Consider the following 6000-nt stretch of genomic DNA (forward strand, 5'->3'; position numbering starts at 1 on the left):
ATCTCTCTCCACCGCTTACTCGGGAGGGATTACTTTCCCATTAGGATCTTGTCTTTCAGGGACAAATAGTCGAAATTCGAGTCGGCTGCTACCGGCGGAACGGTTGTGCCGGCAATTTTTCGCTGGTGAAAGTCCTTATCAGTTGTTGGGCAGAGTAATGTCGTTCCCGCTACGTCTCTTAATCTGGGTTTTGCTGCTACTCGACATGTGTAAGATGCGACAGTGGTAGTAGAAATAAAAAGAAAATTCTTGTAACAATAATTATATGTATGCTATAATCAGTATAGTGAAAAAAATCAGTGAACCTTTAAGCTTTAAGCCAAGAATGGCGAAAAGTTAGCGAACAAACTTGCGGAACACAACTAAATAAAAATATGCATCTGCATATAAAAGTATAATTTTTAAATATTATCAAAAAGATCGGTGTAATATTATTTTCTAGCGAATAAATCAGTTGACAGATGAAACTTTTTGCTTGCTTCTACAATCTTCGTCATAACGGTGCGTCACATAACGGTGAACATGCGTTTAATTTTATGTCACTGCGGCTAAAGTGGCCGCGAACCTAATTAAAACTCGTAATGGGTGGTGAGTCCAAAAGGATGTACCACCAAGGTAGCGCGCTTCTTCGAGCAAATGCACCCTAGTTACATCTAAAGAGAGTAACAAAGAATGCCAACTGCTAATTGGCGTTTCTCGAAAGACAGCTCTTGTGAATTTTCTCCCGAAGCCGCTTTGCTTTCCCTCCTATTAGGGCGAGTGATTTCTACTAAGCGGGTATCTCTACCGTTCTACAGCTCGTGATACAAAAATTGCAAACGCGCTACAAACGTTACCCTTTCAGTACTTGTCACGTCGCGTAAATTTCAGATGAAATTTCTTCATATATTTGTATAATCAAATGTGCTGCAAAAACGATCATTTATTAAGTCAAATGACATAACTAAACTTATAAACAAGAAAATTAAAGAGTTAACAATTATTAATCAATATAAAAAAGTAGAAATAAAAAAATTAATACTAATAATAAATCATTAAGAAAAAATGTGTGAAATTTTGAAGTCGATACCAAAAGAATTAGCTGGCAAACTTCAATCCAACAAAATTCGTTACCTTTCACTTCATGCAGCTTTGCCGCCAGATCCTCATCGGCTGCTGCCGTTCTTCATCGTTAACAGTCATTATTCGCAAACTTTTTATCCAATCGAAAACATTGCTCGCACTTTTTCTTGCAAAAGTCGCGGATAGATCCATTGATTTACCGCGCGGCAAACTTGTGTGAGAATTGAATCACTGATTCATATTGGACACATATTGAACACATATTGGTGAACAGAAAAGCCGAGAGACTTTGAGATGAAAATTAGTTGTTCGCGACCGGCGAGGATCATTGACACGAATCGCGGAAATGTCAATCGGCGTCGAGCGAAAGGAGTGAAATGCACTAGCAGTAATGACACGACGGTACGTGGCACGCGCCTACGACTGGGCTCAAAGCATTCCGACGGTGGGTCCGCGCACGAAATCTCGAGTTCGGCTGCGCTCGGTGCCGCTCGCGAGTGCTCGACTCCGAAGCACGTGGCCGCTCTCGTGCGATCTTGCTACTCCGACTGTCAGCTCAGTCGCTACGTCGCGTTCCCCTCGCTTGTTTCTTGTTCACACGATCACCTGCACTTTATTGTCGCTCCCGCTCGGACTCTCTGCATTTTGATCGCATGACGATGTCGACGGCGGCAAAACATTTAAGAATTGAAAAAATCAGAAAATAGGAAAAGAATGACGAAAAACAACATCAGAAATATCTTGCGTCGAAAATAGATTAAATTTTATAATTAATTCAATTACAATTAAAATTTTACTAAGAAGAATGTATTCATATTATTAAAAAAATTAATATATTTTTGATTAAATTAATTAAATTATTTTATTCATTAAATTAATATATTTTTTATTTATAGTATCCAATTATCGTCACATGTGTTTTAGACAGCGATCGATAGGAGCTATTAGGGGCATATTTACTTTATAATCTATCTAGCCAATAGAATACTGCAAATGCGTGATGCACTTGACAGAAATAGTCCGAACGTTCGAATTACATGGCATCAGATACAGCACGACAGACGGTGTGCTTTTTCAGATTAGCTAGACACATACATCAATGTCAACGGAAACAGACATGTAGGATAACGATGTAATCCTGAGACGAATCGTCGCGCATCCGTTATTTCGGAATAGCAGAGTAGATTCTCGAAGAATGATAAATTGTGCAAAAGTGCGGACTCAAACCAATTCCATCGCGACGGAAATTTGTAGGAAGATAGTTTTTCGGACAACAAAATTCGTAGGTAATGTTAAATATTCAAGTGTTCTTTTCTTCTATTTCTTAGCCACGAATCCTTGCTCCCAGGCATTCTCTCCATTTTATTATATGTATGTCTATGTATATTCTCTAAAATATACCATGATTATTTCTCCGTGACGCTTTTATTAAATCTGCACGTTTGCGGTAGCAAATGAAGTGAATTGAGTCGTTTCTCGATTATTCAAGACAGACGTTACCGAATAACGGCTATTGAACATTATACGAAGGATAAGAGGGTAGCATGGCTTATGGATATCAGTATAGGCGTTTGCCACCCCTATAACCTTGCCGCATTAGTATTCGTCGCGGATACACGTTCGCCTGATGAGTTCACCCTGTCGTATCATCCCTTGTTTCAGCAACGACAAAGACCACATCTCCTTGGGATACATGTTCAAGTAAGAAAAACTATAAAGAATATCTGTATGATCGGCTTTTTGAAAAAAAAAACATATACTTATAAAAGATAAAATTTTATAATATAGATAGAATTCTAACATAGAAATCCTTAATTGAGCTTAAATAGGTTTCTGAATGTAACAATGATTTATTATCATTTTATTATATGTTTATCAAGTACATAGTAATGAATGTCTAATAATGAACAATTTGAGAATTAAATCTAAATATTCTCATTAAAGTCCAGCTGCGACACGCGTTCAATGAAAGCGCCATAAAAAGTCGATCAGTCCGTCAACGGACCCGATGGGGGCCGTGAATCGAGAACTGAAATATCGGGGAGCCGTGGACTAGTCGCAAGACGAGACATACAATAGGTCGCTAGGCTTTGCATAAATTTCCACGCGGTCCACCCGCGCAAATCTAGAGTTTATCTGGCGGAGAGTTCCTCCCCGATGAGCGATTCCCATGTAAACGACGTCCGGTATACTGCCCTTTGGCGACCAGTCGTAAAAGCGAGGGAGGCACCTGCTGCGACTCCCTCTCTTTCTCCCTTTGTTTTCCTCCCATCGCGTTCAATCAGTCCTCCTCTTTCTCAGTTTCCGACTTGGCCAGCAACACTCCAGTCGCGTCTTCCTTGTTCTTTTCCTAAGATCCGCGCCGACGATCTCTGTCGACCGTATGGCAACGATTCCGCAGGATCGAATGCGGTCGTGGGTATGCGAGCGACCGCAAATTCTATTTGCTCTGATGGAAAGCGCGATGAGAGCATACGGCTCTCTGTGAGAAGGGGCCGCTCGTAGCAACTGCGTCCCCGTGTCGCTCCTGCGAGCACAGCAACTGTGCGTACCGTCGAGTGTGACGCGTTGCCGTTTGGGCGGGGACGTGTATACTGTCGTACATTGATGATGCGTTGTGGGGATTCGCGCGAACATCCTTCGTTTCTCGAGAAATGCGCGATTAAACTTAATATTTTTTAAAAATATTTTCTATGGTTTATTTAAACCTTTTAAGTGTTTGTCAATTTTTTAGTTTTTTTTAGATTTGAGCATTTCTGAAAAACTTAAAACAATAAAAAGAATATTATTTCGTTTACCTTTGATAAAGATATGACAGTTTGATAAACCAAATTTATAAAATTAAATTAAATTTACAAATTATTGCTCTACGTAGATGCACAAGAGTTTACTTTTACTTAAATTTACTTAAATGTAAGTTTAACTTTAATAATGGATCAGCAGCCCTTGAGAACACCATCAACGAGTGACACTGTACACGCACGCATTCTAATGGATCTCGCGGCATTTCCGTCTGTCGCCGTAAATCCCCGTATGAGAGCGTTCCCCTACGGTTCTCCGATTCCGCGCAAGATATTCGGGAAATAATGTATATTGGTCCTTGACGGTAAACAGCGCCGGAGCGTACACGGCCAATGATAAAAAGGGACGGTCGATCGGGTGCGCTCACCCAGGAAGATAAAAATTGAGTTACGGCTCGTAACGCGGCCAGTGCACCTCCTCTCTCCACCTCTCTTGAACGTATTAATCGCCATTTACGCTGTCATAATCGCGCGGTTGTCATTAACGAGCCAGGCAATTAACGACAAAGACTTTACATTCTCCACGTAATGGACCTCTCTTGAGGCCTGACAAAAGACACGGATTAGAAGGGATTCATTTGTCGTGCCGGCACTTGGTTTACGTCGGATTTTGCGAGATAAATTATAATTGCATCAACAAAATACAGGCGGCTTGAGGCAGAGGTAAAGCGCAGACGATCTTCATTATCCTTCACGTTCGTTCGTGCGCTTTCACACGATAACATAAAAGATTGATTGCGATTTTGTCATCGTATTATAAGTTTGCTATCCCACACGCGTTATATAAAATAATACTATATTAGGTAATAATAATAATACATTAGTCGCAAATGTTCAAAATATCTTATATCTTATTGCTGAATCCAGATATTGTATGTCCACCTGACTTTTTCACGATGAAGATATGTTGAATTCTATTAACAATCCAATTTCAACGGATGACGTTAACATCCTTTCTCGGCGGGAAAGCAATTTTGTTCGATAGAGTGAAAGAATTCAGCGACGAAAGGCAGTCCACTCCGCTAACACGGTGAGAGCGCGTTTCTATCAGCGGCACGCTGCGAACGAAGAAAGGGTTAAGGACAAGGGTGTGAATATGCACGATTCATCAGCACGGATTTGTCTGTGTGTATTGAAGATTACGTGCACCCCGCAGGCTTGTACGCGCGCGCGTCCTCGTTAAGCAGCAAGGAGCGACGGCAAGGAGCATCGCGTCATTTCTCGCGTCGTCAGGAAAGAGTCCCATAATCATGCGTCCCCTTAACGACACGCATTTTTAACGTCTCAAATTGAACACCGCAGCGGGTCTTTCTCAGCGCGTCACTGCGCGGATCTGCGTCGTCACCTCACGAAATAGTCCAAGGATCACGGTCCTCGCTTGGTGAGAACGTGACAAACGAGAGAAAGAGGTGACTTCCGGCACTCGCCTGAGTATTTCCGTCGAGGGAAAGGGGTTTTCTCACGTTTCTCGGACGTTTTCTTATCTGCCAATACACGTTGCTCCTTATCATTTGCGAGCCGCTTGTCATCAGCTGCCATTTTGCTGGGGAACGAAGAGAGAATATTTCGCTGCGCTTTACTATTAATGTTAAAAACCGTAAATTCGCAAATTCCTTCCTTGGCATTCGATTTTCGTATATCATAAAACCTTCCGAGGATACGGCAGTTACATCGATATTATATGGAAATCGAATGTCACGGTGGAATTTGAACGAACGAACACAGTGGTTTCCCCAACTGTCTTCTCTGCATGCCGAAATTCACAGGCGTGAATCGATTCTCCGTAAAAGCGCGTTGTAATTCGGCATTCGCCGTTTTCGGGCGATCCGAGAGATTGTCGTTCGTTTGCGGGGGATCATAGTCTTTTTTTTCTTCGCTGAACGCCGCGCATTAACGCGTTGCGCAGCAATATATTTCTTAACTGGTAAGATGGGAATCATTAGTAGATTGCTAAGCTCGCTAGCGTTGCTTATTTACGCGTCGCTTTATTGTACACCCGTAAATGGAATTTCTCGATAAAAATGCAAACGCCGGCAATTATACAAGTTGTTCGATATCGGCGGCGGACTCGCAAAAGGCCCGGGTCGCGCGCAAATCCCGAGAGCCTCCTCGAAAGAGCATCGTCGCGTTGTCTCGT

The sequence above is a fragment of the Ooceraea biroi genome, chromosome 5 (genome assembly GCF_003672135.1).
Source record: "Ooceraea biroi isolate clonal line C1 chromosome 5, Obir_v5.4, whole genome shotgun sequence".
NCBI lineage: Eukaryota > Metazoa > Arthropoda > Insecta > Hymenoptera > Formicidae > Ooceraea > Ooceraea biroi.